The 18,039-nt window shown below is 40.3% G+C and overlaps 1 long non-coding RNA gene across 1 annotated transcript in view; it reads right to left on the bottom strand.

Annotated features, from left to right (window-relative positions):
* Positions 1-3,238: 3,238 nt before the first annotated feature.
* LOC139039877 (uncharacterized) overlaps positions 3,239-18,039 on the bottom strand; it is a 30,154-nt gene continuing 15,353 nt past the window's right edge. The window contains exons 2-3 of the long non-coding RNA XR_011493103.1: positions 10,488-10,661; positions 3,239-4,028 (exon numbers count right to left, since the gene is read on the bottom strand). This is a non-coding gene — a long non-coding RNA (uncharacterized lncRNA). The remainder of the gene's footprint in view (positions 4,029-10,487; positions 10,662-18,039) is intronic.

Genomic DNA, 18,039 nt, shown 5'->3' with positions numbered 1-18,039 from the left:
AAGTTCTCAGGCCAGTCACTAAAGAGATGCACCTTTCAATTTCCACACCTAAAAAGCGGTATATAAGCCAGCTCAGTAATAGTTAACTAAAAGTTGGAACAGAAATATAACTTCATGTATGTTGTGAATCCAAATTATACCTTTCTCCCTCCTATCCAACTCCCATTAAGAGTTGTAAGTTCGTGGCTCACCACATTCCATGCTCCGGGCCTGGTTTTCCTCCAGCTCTGTCTCCAGTCCTCACCTTTGGCAGCATTCACAGGTCAGCACTCATGGCAGCTCAGGTCTATGACTACCATTCCATAGAGTTTTGAAAATTGGTAATGTCATGGACCGAAAATTTGTGTCCCCCCAAAAAAGTCATATGTTGAAGCTGTAACCATCAATATGGCTGTATTTTACGATGGGGCCTCTAAGGAAGTAACTATGGTTAAATGAAGTCATAAGGGTGGGGCCCTGACCCAATAGAATTAGTGTCCTTATAAGAAGAGATAGCAGAGAGCTTGTTCTCTCTCTCTCTCTCCACACAAGATTAGAGGAAAGATCACATGAGGATAAAACAGCCATCTCTAAGCCAGAGAGAGAATCCTCCCCAGAAAAAAATCCTGATGAAACTTTCATCTAGGACTTTCTGGCCTCCAGAACGATGAGAAAATGAATTTCTTTTGTTTAAGTCAAGCAGTCTGTGGTATTTAGTTATAGCAGCCCAAGCAGACTAGTATAGGTCCCTTTCTGGCATAAGCAGGAAGTGTTTCCCATGAACTCTCAAGGAACAGAGATCAAGGACCAGCCCTCTTCAGGAAAAGGAAGATCAGGAAAAGTGGAAGAAATAGCTGTATTATCAACCAAACCATGGTACAGCTCTCAACCACAACTGTGGATCCCAGAAGTAGGTGACCAGGAATGAGCACTGACCTTGCTGCAGCCAAAGTTAATAAGGCCCCATAAAAGGCCCCATGAGGACCAAGGCCTGGCAGAGGAGCAAGAGGCTCTGAGAAAGGTCCAGGTCATTGGGGTGGACATGGCACACCTAGAATGGAAGAGGCTCATCACCACATGTTGACATTTGAACCCAGTTTTATCCACACACAGGCTACCAATATCCCCAAGAGAAATTGAGGAGAATAAGCAATACTAACTCAGTTAAACACATATTTATTAATACTTAGCCTGTACCAGGACAGCTCACAGCTACTGTGATAACACATATATGTGTAGAGTATTATTGGACCACGGAAGAGAAACAACTATCTTAGAGGAAGAAGATGAGTATAGAGATTTTCTGAATGAGGTGATTTTAGAGCTCAAAATGTAAAGGTAGGGCCAGCCCAGTGGCATCATGGTTAAGTATGTGTGCTCTGCTTCAGTGGCCCGGGGTTCATGGGTTCAGATCCTGGGCACAGACCCACACCACTCATCAAACCACGCTGTGATGGCATCCCACACACAAAATGGAGGAAAATTAGTGCAGATGTTAGCTCAGGGATGATCTTCCTCAAGCAAAAAGAGGAAGATTAGCAACAAATGTTAGCTCAGCGGCAATCTTCCTCATCATTAAAAAAAAAGAAGCAAGGATATATAAGAGTTAGCCAGAAAACAAAGGGAAAATGGCAGACAGAGGTGGCAACATGAATATAAGCTTGAAAAGGAGAAAGAACATAGCAGATTGGGAAATCTCAGGCAAATTCTTGTCACTAAAGAGTAAATAATAACATGGAGATTAGTGTAAATATTTTTACACACATGCATGGATGCCTGAATGAAAGAAATTAAAAAGTGAGTCCAGTTTCTTGCTGCTCACTGAGAAAGCCTTGCACCTCAAGAGCCACCTATGCAGTTCATGGCCCATGGGTCCATCTTGACTAAAGAATTAATGGTCACCATGGAGACCTGTATAAAGATAATGTGATGGAGTTCAAAGGAAAAAGAGATGGGTGATAGGCAAAGTTGGAACCAGGAGTTGAAGTAGATATAAATGTGCTCTTGGGTCTCTTCCTATAGGGGAGATGGTCACAGCAAGAGTGTCCACAGGCATGGATGCCACCGCCCAGTGATCTTAAAGCTGACACAAAGACTTAGCCTAGGCCAGAGATTTAAATTCTCTTTTGCTTCATGAAGAATATGCATTTGTATCTCTTTCCATAATCAAGAGATCAGTAATGTGATCCTTACTTGGTTAATGCTCAGTGATCCCCATACTTTCTGCAGAGACATCTGTGCCTTAAAAGGTCTTCAAAGAAGAATCTATAAACTATATGGAGGGGTGAAAGTGCAAGAAAGTTTTAGATTCTGTCCATTATTGATCACAATATCATGGAAGGAGGATTCATGTTTCATGGCCTTAGGCAAGTCAGTTAAGGACTCTTTAGCTTGGTTTCTTTAATTACTACTAATTGTAGTAACAATACCTGCCCTGGGTAACTGTTGCCATAGGGTTATTGTAAAGTTAAAAGAGGACCTTACTTAACTTCTCTGTGCCTCAGCTTCTTTTTATCAAAAAACATGAATAATAACAGCACTTATCTCACAGAGTTGTGGTAAAAATTACTTGAGTGTATAAAACACTGAAGGGGCCAGTCCCGTGGCCGAGTGGTTAAGTTGGCGCGCTCTGCTTTGGTGGCCCAGGGTTCCACCGGTTCAGATCCTGAGCATTGACATGGCACTGCTCAGCAGGCCACATTGTGGCAGAGTCCCATACAGCACAACCAAAGGGACCTACAACTAGAATATACAACTATGTACTGGGGGTGCCTCGAGGAGAAGGAGGAGGAGGGGGAGGAGGAGGAGGAGGAGGAGGAGAAGAAGAAGAAGAGGAAGAAGAAGAAGAAAAAAGAGGATTGGCAACATATGTTAGCTCAGGTGCCAATCTTTAAAAAAAAAATAAAATAAAATACTGAAATACTTTTCATATGAAGGTATTTCTCCAAAGAAGATATCCAACTAGCCATCAAGCATATGAAAATATGCTCAACATCACTAATCATCAGGGAAATGTAAATCAAAACCACAATGAGATATCAGCTCCTATTCATCAGGATGGCTATTGGTGAGGTTCCGAAGAAATCGGAACCCTGGTGCATTGTTGGCAGGAATATAAAATGGTGCACCCACTATGGAAAACAGTGTGAAGGTTCCTCAAAAAATTAAAAATAGAATTACTATATGATCCAGCAATCTCATTTTTGGGTATAGAGCCAAAAGAGTTGAAAACAGGATCTCAAAGAGATATTTGCACACTTGTGTTCACGGCAGCATTCATTATTCACCATAGGAAAGAAGTGCAAGAAACTAAATGTCCACTGACAAAATGAATAGAAAAAGAAGATGTGGTCTACACATACAATGGGATATTATTCAGCCTTTAAAAAGGAGGAAATCCTGTCATATGCTACAAGATGGATGACCCTGGAGGACATTCTACTAAGTGAAATAAGCCAGTCACAGAAGGACAAATGCTGCGTGATTCCACTTATACGAGGTATCTCAGACACTCAAACTCATAGAAACAGAAGGTCGAATGGTGGGGCTGGGGCTGGGGGTGAGGGCAGATGGGGAGCTGTCGTTTGGCAGATGAAGAGTTTTAGTCACACAGGATGGTGGTGGGTCAGGCAGGTCCTGGGGATCTGGCTGACGATATTGTACTGTGCTCTTGGAAGTTGCCGTGAGGCTGAATTTTATGTTATGTGTTTTTTTGCCACACTAAAAAAGAAAAATATTGAGAGAAACCAACTCTGTGGCATAGATTGACACTTGATTGTATCTAAACCCCCCAAGCCTAGCCTGAGATTTGGCAAAGAGCAGGGGTTTAAAAAAATGTTTCTTAAAGGAGGAAAACCTGAACGAATATAAGAACGAACTTGAGACTATAATCTAAAGTGTGTTCAGCTACCGTTTATTTGCTGGAGCCCTTTGCCTCTCTCACTCTGGGGCTTGATGTCCACGGTGGCGGTTGGAAGATTCATGGTCAGTAAGGGATATCTTGGTGATCATCAAGAAGATTCAAAAGCACCATTTTCAGATAAGAAGCTCTGTGGAGAAGGTAGAAAATTCCAGAGTCACTGAATGCCCTTTTCCTCCAAGAAACTTTGTCTCAACTGTTCTACTTTCTGAGCTGTTGTGGTCAACAGTTCTTGTCTCTTCAATTCTTCATTTTTATTATGTTGGATTTCCAAAAACTGATGTTTCCCCATACTGAGACAAGTTCTCCTCCTATTACACGTTTGAGCTTAATTCTTGACTTACAAAGTGATTCTGAATGTAGGTCGCTCCTCTCGTGTACTGCAGAAGCTACAAGGACCTGAAGCAAAAGAAGTCAGAGGCTGCATCATGCAAAGGTGGCCTCTTCGATACAGGTAGATCTCCCCAGCAAGTCCACCCAGTGTTCCTGGACCAAGGGTTCAGGGGTGGTCCTCTTCTAAATCCAATCTGGGCAATAGCAAGCTGCCAAAATATATTCATTCATTCAAAAAAATGCTAAGCATTGCATCAGCATCAGGCAGTCAAGTACTAGGACAGGATTCCTGCCTTAAAGCTGCCTAGAGTCCAGTCAAAGAGACAGACAGGAAAATCAGTGATTAATCCCAGAGGGATAAACATAGGGGTGTGGATACAGGCCATGGCAGAACAGAAGATTTGCCACTATCTTAGCTAAGGATACATAGCCCAATAAATGCTTTCAATGAGAGAGCTAATCTATAAAAGATGAACAGGAGTTAGCCAGGCTGAAAGCGCAGGGGGTGGGGACCAGGGAAGGAGACAAGCATATTATGGGGAAGGCAGCAGCTTGCTCATATCCTTTGTGCTCCAGGAAAATTGCTCTGGCTGGAGAAAGGAGCTACAGTGCAGATGATGAAAAAGATAGGACGCAAGGGATTAAAGTAAAAGTGAGACCGGGAAGGTGCTCATGTGCTTTCTGATGAGCTTGAACTTTATCTTGATTATTGGAAGTGGAGTGACATGAAGAGACTGGCTCTTCAGAAAGACCACTCAGCACCAGTGTTCAGGGTGGATTCGAAAGAACGAGACAGAAATGGGGCAGCTACTTACATGGCTATTGTGACTCTTCAGAAGAGACATTATTAAAGTCTGAACGAGGAAAAAGGTGGTGGGAAGGAAGAAGGTAGAAAAGATTCAAAAGGCTTTCCTTAAGGAGATGGTAAAAGGCAGCGTTTAAGATTATACACTTTGAAGTCACAGTCCCTGGATTTACTAGCTATGTATTTTCTGGGAACATAACTTAATGTCTATCTTTTCTAATTTTAGTTAATTTTGTGATTATTATTATTCAAACCATAAAGGGAAAAAAATACCTTCCTGTAATCCCACAACCTAAAAATAACCACCACTAACATATCACTGTGTGTTCTTTGTACTTCATCTGTGTTTTCTACAAAATCAAGATCATACCCTATACATTTTACATTTCTTCTGCAACCTACTGAACCAAACAAAACTAATTATAATTTTTTCTCTTAAGAAATTTGAAAACTGCAACGAATATATTGAAAAATTAAGCACCAGGTACAACTGATAATTGTTCTGTTACATGGGTTCAAATTCTTTTTTTATAGAACAAAACAACAAACATATTCAAAGCAACACTTATTCTGTGATGCTACATATCACTTAGATTCATAATCAACCACAATCAAAAATTTTGTATATATATTTCCATGTTCCATACATCTAGAAACAACTATTTTAACTGTGAGCAATATATAATAATGCTTTATGTGTGTATCTTTAATTGTCTAACAGGCTTCACACAATGTGAACTCCGAGAAGGCAGCATAGAGTAATGGCTAAAGCTTGGACTCCACTCAGCCTGCCTGGGGTGAAGTCGTAGGTCTCTGTGACTCACCAAGTGCATAACCTTGGGGAGATTCATCTCCTTCTGGCCTATGCCCTTATCTACAAAGCATGTTGCCGATTTATTATGCTGATTAAATAAGTTAATACCTTTGAAAAGATTAGAATAACATCTGACACACAGCAGGCCTTCAAATGATGTTAATTTACTTCCTACAAGTTCTGATCACAAGGAGAAATTTTTTTTTCCTTTCTTCTTTTCTGCTTTCTTTTCTTTCTGTTGCATCTATATGAGAAGATGGAGGTTAGCTGAACCTATTGTGGGAATCATTTCACAATATGTGTAAATCAAACCATCACGCCGTATGCCTTAAACTTCCAGTGATATATGTCAATTATTTCTTTAAAAAACTGAGAAAAAAGAGATAATTTTCTAATCACTTCTTTTAATCATTCTATAGCTGGCTTTTTAAATTTTCCATTATGTTATTATAGAATAATTATGATATATATGTGTATATATCTTCTATATATATTTTTCCATGTATTATCCAATTGATAAACATTTAGATTGTTTCCAGTTTCTTGCTGCTCCAGATAAGGCTGCAATAAACATTCTTATACTTGTCTTTCTGTGCGCAGTGTCTGGAAGTATCTCTAGGGCAGATTCCAGCAGCAGACTTCTGAGTCATTGTGTATGCATTCACCATTTTATGAGCTCTTGCTACATTGCTTTCTAATCTAGTTTTACTGACTCATACGTCTACCTTTCCACTTCTACTTTTCGATTAGTGCTTATCTTTATCAACACTTGGTATTGTCCCACTATCTCATTTTTGACAATCTGATTATGAGAAATGGCATCCATTTTTATTTTAATTTATCCTTCACCCGTAATCAGCAAGGTTGAGCATCTCATGATTAATTACTCATACTGCCTCTTCTGTGATACGCTTCTTCATTTTCTTTGCTCATTTTCTATTGATTGTCTTCTTCTTCTTAATTGGTTGGATTTTTTTTAATATATTCTGGATTCTTCTTATTTAATTGTATATAAATTGCAGATATAGTCTCCTGGTCCATTGTAAGACTTTTAAATTTGTTTAGTTTTTTTTTTTTTTTTGGAGGAAGATTAGCCTTGAGCTAACTACTGCCAATCTTCCTCTTTTTGCTGAGGAAGACTGGCCCTGAGCTAGCATCCATGCCCATCTTCCTCTACTTTATATGTGGGACGCCTCCCACAGCATGGTGTGCCAAGTGGTGTGATGTCCACACCTGGGATCCGAACCAGCAACCCCGGGCTGCCGAATGGGGATGTGCGCGCTTAATCACTGTGCTACCAGGCCAGCCCATAAATTTGTTTAGCTTTTAAATTTATTTGTTGTACAAAAGATTTTAATGCTGATGCAAATTAATCATTTGCTCCCTTTAGGGTTTGAGAAATCCTTCCCCAGGTGCTGCCCCCTGGTGTAATGATTAAGATCGTGCCCCTGCTTCTCAGGAGGGACCTAACACCACTCGTGAAGCCACACTGTGGAGGCAGCCCACATAAAGTGGAGGAAGATTGGCACAGATGTTAGCTCACTGACAATCTTCCTCAAGCAAAAAAGAGGAAGTTTGGCAACAGATGTTAGCTCAGGGCCAATCTTCCTCCCAAAAACAAAGTCGTCCTTCCCTAATCCTCTCATATCCTTTTCTATTTTAATCTGAATGTTACGGTTTATTTTATGCATTTGGGATTTTAATCTATCTGGAATTGTTTGTGAGTATAGTGTAAAACAGAGAATGCCATGTCTCTATACTATTTATTTATAAATCCACCCCTGTCGGGTACCAGGATCCCATTTAGGTCTGATTCTGGGTTTCTCAATCTATTCCATTTGTCCTTGCTGCACTGTTCTAATTATAACTTTATCATGTAATAGAGGACATTTGTATCATTCTGGAAATTCCTTTTTTAGTCAATCTCTTCTCTTGCAAATAAGCGATGAGCAGAGCTCCATGAAAGGGGATCAAGAGGGAGGAATTGACATTCAATCTGGGAAATATTAAAAGGGATGGATAAGAGGAAACAGAGTCGCAAAATATTTAGGAGTTAAATTCAATAGGGCTTGACATTATATGTTGAAGAACTGGAGAAGTGAAAAACATAGGAAATTAGGGGTGCCTTGTCAACATGCTTATAGCATAGATCACTATGTGGTTGCAAGATTGCCAAATGAGGTAAAACTGTTGTAGAAAAATGGTTAGCTTCAGAGAGGAGAATGCTGAGTTTGGTTGTAATTATTACATTACAGGCATCCATGTGGCATACCAGTGGCATTGACCAACGGGAAACTGGATACACAAGTCTGAAGGTCTTAAGAAACCTCTGGGCCCAAGAGACCAAGCTGAAAGTTATCAGTAGGTAAATGGCAGTTACATCTCCACGCCAGAGGTGATCACCCAAGAGAGCGCATAGATAGTCAGGAGAGCCTTCTTGATATATAAGGAGAAAAGTGGAGGAAAGAAAATTTACAGAAGAAGAAGGAAGGTAAGGAAATGATAATGTCAACTGAAGCAGAATGTCCAGGAAAATGTCTCTTGGATTTGACAATTTGTAAGCCGATGGTTACTTACTGGGTAAAGTCTGAACCTAGTTGCTAGGATAGAAGCCAGATGTGATGAGTTACCAAGTGAATGCAAGGGAATTGAGACAATGAGTGTAGACTATCTCATTGGGAAAATAATATTTAAATGCCACTCAAAAACTATGAAGACAAAAGTGAGCAGTTGGTTGTCAAGGTTTAAGCCTTGTGTGGCTCACACGAGCTTGGATCTGTCAGTGTCGTAGCTTCATGCAAAGCCTCGCAAGGACTGTGTAAACTTGTTCCCCTAGATGACCTCAAATGCCCACAAGCTCTTCATCTTTTTTCCACAGAGCACAGAGTAGCTGCCAGAGACTGCTTGGAGACTCAGCTCCCTCCAACCCCCACAAAGAAGGAATCCGAGCACCCCCAGAGGCTTGGTCCTGTCTCCAGTCCTGTGACCCATTTTGTTGTTTGTCAGGAGGAGCAAAAGTTGTTCTAAATTGATAGCCACCTGTTTCCACTGGTGGGTCTACTAGGATTGCTCAAATTCCATGCTCATCGTAGCAACGGTCTCTTTCCATGTTCCTATTACGGAGCCTTTTCCAAGAGCCAGACCCAGCCTTGTTTCCCTGAGGTCCATGCCTGTCCATCTCGTGTTAGTCACTTTTCCAGGATCAGGAGTTATGCTCACCAGCCTTCCCTGGGCTTGCCTCCAATCCCTTGAACAATTCTTGTAGGAAGTAAGACTTTAAAATGTACCTTCTGACCTCTAATCTAAAAAACTGCATGGACATCTGTTTTCTGCCGTATCCCATCTTCCCAGACCTCTACTTTCTGTCCCCGTACTTCTTCATTTCTACCTTGTGGTCTTTCAGGGATCCCCTGACTTGCCCTGACCAGTCTATGAAGACTAGAGTCTGGTCTACTCTGGCTCAGGCGTATGACACGTCCACTGAGTTCCTATTATTAAAGTATCTTCTTAATTCTCTGAGTTTTCAGTTTTGTTTTTGTTTTTCCCTGGTCACCAAGTCCCAAAGACTATGCTTGTCTATTGATGTGGCCACTATCAATTATTTTAAAGGGTAATTAACAAATCAAGATGTATACTGATGCACACTATATGTTTGTATCATGCTGCCTATTATGGGAGTTACAGAGATAAGACATCAAGAGAAAAAAGGCATGAAAATACAATGTGGTAAAAATCAATAAAAGATGTAAGGTTTCATAACAACAGTAGACACAGACTCACCTGGCCAGCATATTTCCCAATGAGTGGTACAAACAATAACAACAATTTTTGGCTGTAAACTCTACAAGAAAAGTTCATGTCATTTGTCTGAGCTTTTATACCATTTTGTCTGAGACTACCAGGTGAAAATCAAGAATTACCATCAAGGGAATTTTACAAATAAAGAAATCTAAGTTTATAAAGTTCAACTGAATTGCAAAACTGCAGTTGAACCCTAGCATTCTGCTTCTAGAGCCTGAATGTGATTCCAGTCTGGGTAAAGTCTAGACTGCTAACCTGACATCAAGGCCCCACACATCTGTTGGCTGCCCCAAATGCAAGCCATTGACTTGCTCTGCTTTTTCACTTGCCTTTGAGCCTTTGCAAACTTTGTTCTTTCCTTCTGCAATGTCCTTCCCACCTTCCTCTCCCAATTAAATGCAAGAAGTGTGAACCGCTCTCTGACGCTTTCATCAAAATTACTTCTGAGCTCAGGCAGCGTTTTTGTAATACCTTTATTAAACCACAAAATTCTCAAATCATGTTTATTCTTTTTTTGCATCTTATATGTACAGTTCCCATTTAAGACCTTTTTCTCCTCAAAGGAGATTAATACAGGACTTGACAAAGAGGTGGGCTCAAAGCAATATTTGTTGAATGAATTAATGTATAAAAGCAAGTCATGAGTGAAGTTTGTTCAGCTACTGGATATTTTCTGGGAAAGCCTTGCACTTCACAATCAATCTCTGTATTCCGCAGAGCTTGGGCCCAGTGTCTACGGTGAATAAAAGACTAGTGGCTAAGAAGGAATCCTTTAGAAGCATGTGTACCCAAAACTCTGGGGGAAAAAAGAGGTAAATTGCAAATGATACATTTACCTTTAAGGATCTTCCATGCTCTTTTCCCTTTCCAGATGTCTCAAATGGAGCAACTCTCCAGGTGACATTGGGAGCCATGCATTGGCTGGTAGAGTCACAAGATGGAAGGAGCCTGGATTCCTGAGTCTTTGCTTGAGGGTGAAACACGCAACCAGCGACACCTCCATTATTATACTGTTGTGTGAACAAGAAATTTGATTGTGCTCAGTCACTAAAATTTGGGGGTTATTTGTCATTGCAGCTAAATTACTTTAACCTAGCACAAAAATAAAATAATACTACTCACATACATTAAAAACACATGCACAGGGGCTGGCCCCGTGGCCAAGTGGTTAAGTTTGTTCACTCCACTTCCCGGGTTCAGATCCTGGACACCGACGTGGCACCGTTCATTAGGTCATGTTGAGGCGGCATCCCACATGCCACAACCAGAAGGACCCACAACTAAAAGATATATATATATATATATATATATATATACACAACTATATACTGGGGGGATTTAGGGGAAAAAAGCAGAAAAAAAAGAAGATGAAGATTGGCAACAGTTGTTAGCTCAGGTGCCAGTCTTTAGAAGAAAAAAACAAAAACACATGCACAAAACAGTACTCATTTTGTAGAACACATACAAACAATAAATAAATAGATGCATACCTAATAGAATAGTTGCCTAGGAGAAGAGATGAAGGGATGAAAATAGACATGGACTTGCAGGGAGCAGCAATGATGAAGTACCCTCTAAGGTACCAACTGAGGAGTATAACTCTGCTCCTGAAGCCCAAAGAAAAGGAAAAACTTGTAACTGTGCAAGAAAACTAAGGGAATATGAATATTGAATCTATGATTAAGCAGCTGCCCAGTGGAGGTAAAGTAGCCAGGCTTGGAGCTTGCCCTTAGATAGAGTGAGAGGGAGCCATTGCTGAAACGCCCTCTCCTCAGAGGTTCCAATGGTGAGAAATTGTGGTGTCATCTAGGACCAAGTTGGCTGGGCCATAGGGCCAAATCACAGCCAGCAATACTGATGAAAAAGGTGATTATTCTGAGATGCCAGGAAGCTGAGTCTTAATTTTAGTCATCACAAATTGCGGTGCATTTTTGGGAAATTCATTGTATGATCAGTACTTCAGTTTTCTGAGCTATAACGTGAGCATAGTTACTACCTTATCTATTTTAGCAGCATAAGGAGTCTAAATTATCTCTACTCAAATAAGGGCACCTCAGAACATAGTGATGGTGGTATGTGTACATCTGTGTACGGGGACAGAGAGCCGCCGACAATTCGACCAAGATCTGGAGTGCTCCGCAGCTGCAAGAATCTGTCCACGTTCTGGTTTAATTATCTCACCTGTGCAACATCAGTCTCCTGAAGGCAGATCTAATGCCCTTCTGAAGAGCTGACCTAATGAGGAAGCCTCAGGTAAGCGTGGTCTAAATAACTCACGATGTCTCTGCTATAGTTTGTCTAGAGGAGGTGCTCTCTAGGCGACCACAGAGATAAGAGATATAAGCATATTCAGTGAAGGAAAGCAAGACCAGAATGGAAATTTTCAGAACAACAAGAACCAGCCTGGAGAATGTTCCATTAATAGACTCCCTTTATGGGCCAGTTATTTAGAGTAATTAATATCTCTAACTCATGGCTTCTAAATATTGAGTCTTTGGGTAAATAAAGTCTATGAAACAATGTACGAAACTGTCCATATATGTATTTATGTGCATTTTTTTCTGGGGAAAATAAATGGCTTTCCTTGGATTTTCAAAACAATTGCCGACTTCAAAATGGCTTAGATTAATGGAGTTCAGTTTCAGTTTAGCAATTGAAACACGTATTTGGTGTGCCAAACACCAAATGGGAAAACCAAGTCCTCCTAAATCAAGGGCAATCCTGGGCAGGAAAGGATGTCAGGGCCAGGCTGGAAGAGTAATTAAGTTAACCCCATCATGGATTTGTCTACAAGACAACTTTTCTGTTTAAGAAATACATTACTGCCCTGATTCTTCTTGAACTTTGTCCTGTTTAGACAAAAACGTTCTTTGAAATCTAGAAATTATTTTATTTAACGCTAAGTCCATCCCTTTGTCCTTCAAAAACTCATTGCCAAAATCTACACTATGAACCCAGCTAAGCAGCCCCTCTGGAAATGGTCACACTCCACGTGGAATTGTAGGCTTGGCCATTAATTCACTCATTTCCACCTTAACTCATTCACTCACTCAGGAACAGACTGAGGCCGGGATTTGGGGGAGAGTCAGGAGTAAGGACAGGAATGAGGTTGGGCCATGAATGATATTAGAATTTAAGAGAAGTAATAAGCCTCAGAGAGGTGGATTATGTGTGAGGATGGGGTAAGTTTCAGTGTTCGGTGAAACTCAGATATGTGTCACTGGGGATGTGTGTCTGTTGCAATACACTACTTAGTAATACATAAAAACAGAAGTTTATTGGTTAATTTAGATCAAGAAAAACGATGGGACTGTCCAAATGTTCTGGGTATCAAATTTTCACTCCAATTAAATTGCCAGATACCCTATTTGAGGCAGAAGGAGTAGGCAACACAAATACACAAACGCTGAGTGACGTGAAACAATTGGCCTTATTTTGAGAAACATATTACAGCTGGAAAATAAGAGAAACATGGAGGTGGCTGGGGAGGTAGAACAGGGGATGGATCACAAAGGCTCCGATATTATGAAGATCTGTATCTGGATGGTGAAGGCAGTGAGGGTTACTGAAAGGAGTTCGCCATCTTCCAACTCTAAGAGTCTGCAGCCCCATGGAAATCAAAGGCGGCAATGGAGGTGATTGATTTCTAATCCTCCAGGTACCTGAAGAGACTTGTCAACATCACGGAGACTCTGTGGTACCCAACCTTCCTGTCTGCCCCACAGCTGTCTTCAGGAGCCTCATCCTGACTGACAGGAGACAGGCACTCTGCTCAATCTGCTATGTGAGCTCCTGCAACACTGTACCTTCAGAGACAGCTCCTGTCCTAGGTCCCTTTCCAGACTTTGGTACCATGGGACTGTCCCTCCGCAGGCTTCTGCAGATAATCCTGAAAAATCCAATTCCCATATTCATTCCTTACGATATCCAAGGGGAAGACAGTCACACAAACCCCAACAAGTAAAGTTGCCTTCTTCCTGTTGCCTTCAAAGATTTCATTTAATGCAATCAATTCTGATTGTGCAAATGTTAAAAAACCTGAATCTGCCTGAATTAGGCAGTTGTGCTCAACGGAGCTAAAAGAACCAGGAATGTGAGTGTAGAGGAGGAGTGTGCCATTACAAAAACACTATGTCCTTGGAAGGTAGAGCAGCAAAGTCTTGTGGAGCAACTGCAGCTATGTTGGGCCAAGGAAACAGGAGGAGAAATAAATAGCTGGTAGGGAGTATGAAGTGATGTGGAGGGTGACCATCAGGTATTTGTAGACTATGTTTCAGCTCCATTTACTCAACAAGTATTTACAGACAATATACTGTGTCCCAGGAGCTTTCTAGAGCTGGGGATACATCAGTAAACAAAATAGGCAAAATCTCTGCCCTCACAGAATTCCAGGTTGTCTTAGCAGCAGTGGCAAGTACTTCAAGGGGCTACCTAGAGAGAGAAATGGCTCTTCAAGTGCTAAGATGCTCAAAGTTCACACTTCTACAAGGAAAGAAATTGCCTGAAGATTTTTCATGAATGATGCCCCACCATGACGCAATTACTGAGTGCTGAGTATCTTCCATTTGCCCCTCCAGACCCACTCTCCACGCTTCTCTCCCCCGCTGTCTTCTGTGAGAGTTTACCCTGCGTGGACTCAGTTAAGGGTATTTGTGCTCACTGGTTTCTGCTTGGGTTCAGCTGATAGGAAACCAGATTGGAGAGACAGAAGAGAGTGGGGTGAGGGTACTTATTCCCCTGACTCCTTCCCCTCAAATTTTCCTCAAGCTGGTGGCATTCCTTGAAAAAAAGGGCACTCCGTTTCTCTCAAGGAGCCTTTTCTTCACGACCCTCTCCCTCCAGGTCCCGTAACCACAACTCCACTTGTCCCTTTAGGCCCAAGGGTTGAAGCAGAGCCTCTACTCCTGACCAATGGTGTCTTCACTATGCCACATGGATCTCCTCCTAGACCTCGCCAATTTTGTAAACAGTTCCTCGGTGTAGTAGACTGAATAATGGCTGCCCAAAGATATTACTGGAACCTGCAAATGTTACCTTATAAGGAAAAAGCGTCTGCAGATGTGAATAAGTTAAGAGTCATGAGATGGGAAGACTGTCCTGGATTATCCAGGTGGGCCCTAAATGCAATCACAAATGTCCTTTGAACAGACAAAACAAGAGGAGGCAGCGTGACCATGGAGGCAGAGATAGGAGCAATACAGCTGCAAGTCAAGGAATGCCAGCAGGTGGAAAAGGCAAGGAACAGATTCTCCCCCGGAGATCCCAGAGGAAGATGAGTCCTGCTGACACATTGATTGAAGTCCAGGGATGTTAATTTTGGACTTCTGACCTCTAGAATTATGAGAATAAGTCTCTCTTGTGTTGAGCCACCAAGTTTGTAGTAATTTGCTGTATTAGTCACTGGAATATAATACACTTTGTTAATAAATTCTCCTAAATTTCTCTGATTATCCTGATGAGACGTTATCCTGGTACTACGTGGTGCAGGGTGATTATCATGATGGTTTATAGAAGAGCAAAGTCCTTGATACGACATATAAAATTGTGGGTGCACCTAGGTAAACCTTTTGCTAAAAAAAAGGCTCTAATTATCATCAGATTCTCAAAACAGGCTGTGTCTCAAAAGGTTAGAAGTCAAATTATTAAGCTCAATGTTGGCAGTTCCCCACTGCACCAATGGAAAAGAACAAGAGCTCTTATCCACAGGATGTGTAGACAAGTCACAGCCCACGGGGCCAGCCTGGAAGAACAAGTTGGCTTTTTAATGACATTTTCCATCTTGGATTTTATGCAAGCCTACTCTCATGTTTCAGTATTTTTTATTACTCTGACCTCAGGATTTTGTACTGTATCAAGGAAACAATCTCTTATATTCTAGAAAATCTTTTCTTTAAAGTTAAATTTATGACGTTCCTGCAAAATTTGAGTTAAATTTAGTCCATCCATGCAGCCCAGGAGGGGCAGCTCAGTTACACATAGCCACACATCCACCTATAGAACATTTGGGCTATCTTTTCTATAAGCGTTCACACATCTATCTATTTATCCTTGTAGCTGAAGAAATGGAATCAAAGATGAATAAGATTTAGTCTTTGTTACAAAATTATCAATTTTGTAGCTCAATTTAATAAATGGACTCTATAATAGTGGCCCAAAGCAGGCAAAAATAATCTTCATTATGAGGTCAAGGAGTGGGAACATTGCCAAAGGGAGATGTCAAAGCAGCATCTCAAACATAGTGTAAGAGTTTGCCAGGCTGCAGGAGCACACCAGACCAGCTGCGGGAGAAATATCCCAAACTGAAACTTGTCGTCTTTGCCTTTGTTTTGACCAAGTCACATAAGTCTGTATTTTTTAAATTGTAGGTCATGAAACCACTTTAGTGAGAAATGTATGGATATACCACAGTATCTTTATCTCTTCACAGATGGATGGGCATTAAGGTTGTTTCCACTTTTTGTCTATTACAAATAAACCTGCTATGAATAGTCTTGTACAAGTCTTTGAATGGGTATATGAATTTCTCTTGCGTAAATACATGGGGCTGGAATGGCTGGTGTATGCTTCACTTTTCAAGAAACTGTCAACCTGTTTCCCAAAGTTGTTGCATCATTTTACTTTGCCACCAACAATGTATGAGAGTTCAAGTTGTTCCACAGCCTCTTCAACACTTGATATTGTCAATCTTTTTAATTTTAGATATTTTAATCACTGTGTACTGGTATCTCCCTATGGTTTTAATTTTCATTTCCCTAATGACTAAAGATGTTGGCCATTTTTAAGTATTATAGCATAGAATTTATACACACACATATATATCTATATCATAGACTATGTGTGTATACTATGCATACCATATTTATCCTATATATTATATGTACATGTATTCTATAGTAAAGTGACTGTTCAAATATATGTCTTTTTGGTTATTAAATCCTTTTGTTTATTGGGATGTTTGTACTCATTAATGAGCACTCAAGTGTTCTTTGCATATTCTAGATATAAGTCTTTGTTGGATATATGTTTTGAAAATGTATTTTCCTACTATGTGGTTTATCTTTTTATTTTCTTAACAGTGTATTTTGAAAAGAAAGAGTTTTTAATGTTAATGAAATCTAATTTATTTGTGTGTGTGTGTGTGTGTGTGTGTGAGTGTTCTGTAGAGGTGAGTGGGAATGAGGCGGGATTGATAATCTCTTCCTGGACTCAGGAGAGAAGGTGGCGAAAGAGCAGGTGATTATGAATGATGCATGTAGACATGGGAAGAGAAACCAAAACATCATGAATTATAGCCCAAACTGTCTCTGTGTAAAAGATATGAAATTCTGTTGCTACATAGACTGGGAGAGGGATGTGGAATAAAATTATAGACATCTCAAGAATAATAATAACTAATATTTAGATATATTTACATATATGTGTATATATAAGCTCCCTTAAAATTATTCTTCTGAGAAAATTGATCATTTACAATAAGTTATCTCTTTATAAGTGGGCAAGTAAAAATGTGATTAAAACTGTAAGTTGAGGAATCCAATAAATCTAGGTTAAAATCCTAGCCCTGCCTGTGGCCTTGAGAATTTTACTTACTATCTCATTGATCACAAAATGGTGAATTGAGCAATTGAAATGGAGTCTAGAAAAAAGGATTTCTTAGAATTTTTTTAAGTGTCTATGGATGCAGCCTCCACCAATCAAAATTCCAAAAGGATTTTTTTTGTAGAAATTAAACAATTGATTCTAAAATTTGTAAAATTGAACAGGACTAGAAAAAACAAAACAATCTTAAAAAAATAATCTGATGAATTTATACTACCAGATTCTAAGACATAGATATAAACTCACAGTAATCAACTCAATGTTGTATTTGACTATAAAGACAGACCAATGGAACAGAATAGAGGGTCCAGAAATAGACTAATACATAGACAGTCAATTGGTCTTTTTGTTTGTTTTTTGAGGAAGATTAGCTCTGAGCTAACATCTGCTGCCAATTCTCTTCTTTTTGCTGAGGAAGACTGGCCCTGAGCTGACATCTATGCCCATCATCCTCTACTTTATATGTGGGATGCCTCCCACAGCATGGCTTGATAAGCGGTGCATATGTCCCCACCTGGGATCTGAACCGGCGAACCCCGGGCCGCCGAAGCAGAGTGCACAAACTTAACTGCTATGCCACCGGGCCAGCCCCAGACAATCAATTGTTTTTTATAACACAATTTAATGGTACTAGAACAATTGGATAAACAAATGAAGAGAACAATGAATTTCTACCACTATCTCAAATGATGAAATTAACAATGTAATAATTTGAGATGGACGCAGATATAAGTGTAAAAGTTAAGACTATAAAGCTTTGAGAGCTATGCTGTCTATTATGATAGCCAC

Source organism: Equus asinus, chromosome 12 (genome assembly GCF_041296235.1).
Source record: "Equus asinus isolate D_3611 breed Donkey chromosome 12, EquAss-T2T_v2, whole genome shotgun sequence".
In the NCBI taxonomy this organism is placed as follows: Eukaryota; Metazoa; Chordata; class Mammalia; order Perissodactyla; family Equidae; genus Equus; species Equus asinus.
The sequence above is the reverse complement of the archived record's forward strand: the minus strand, read 5'-3'. Positions and strand labels throughout refer to the sequence as shown.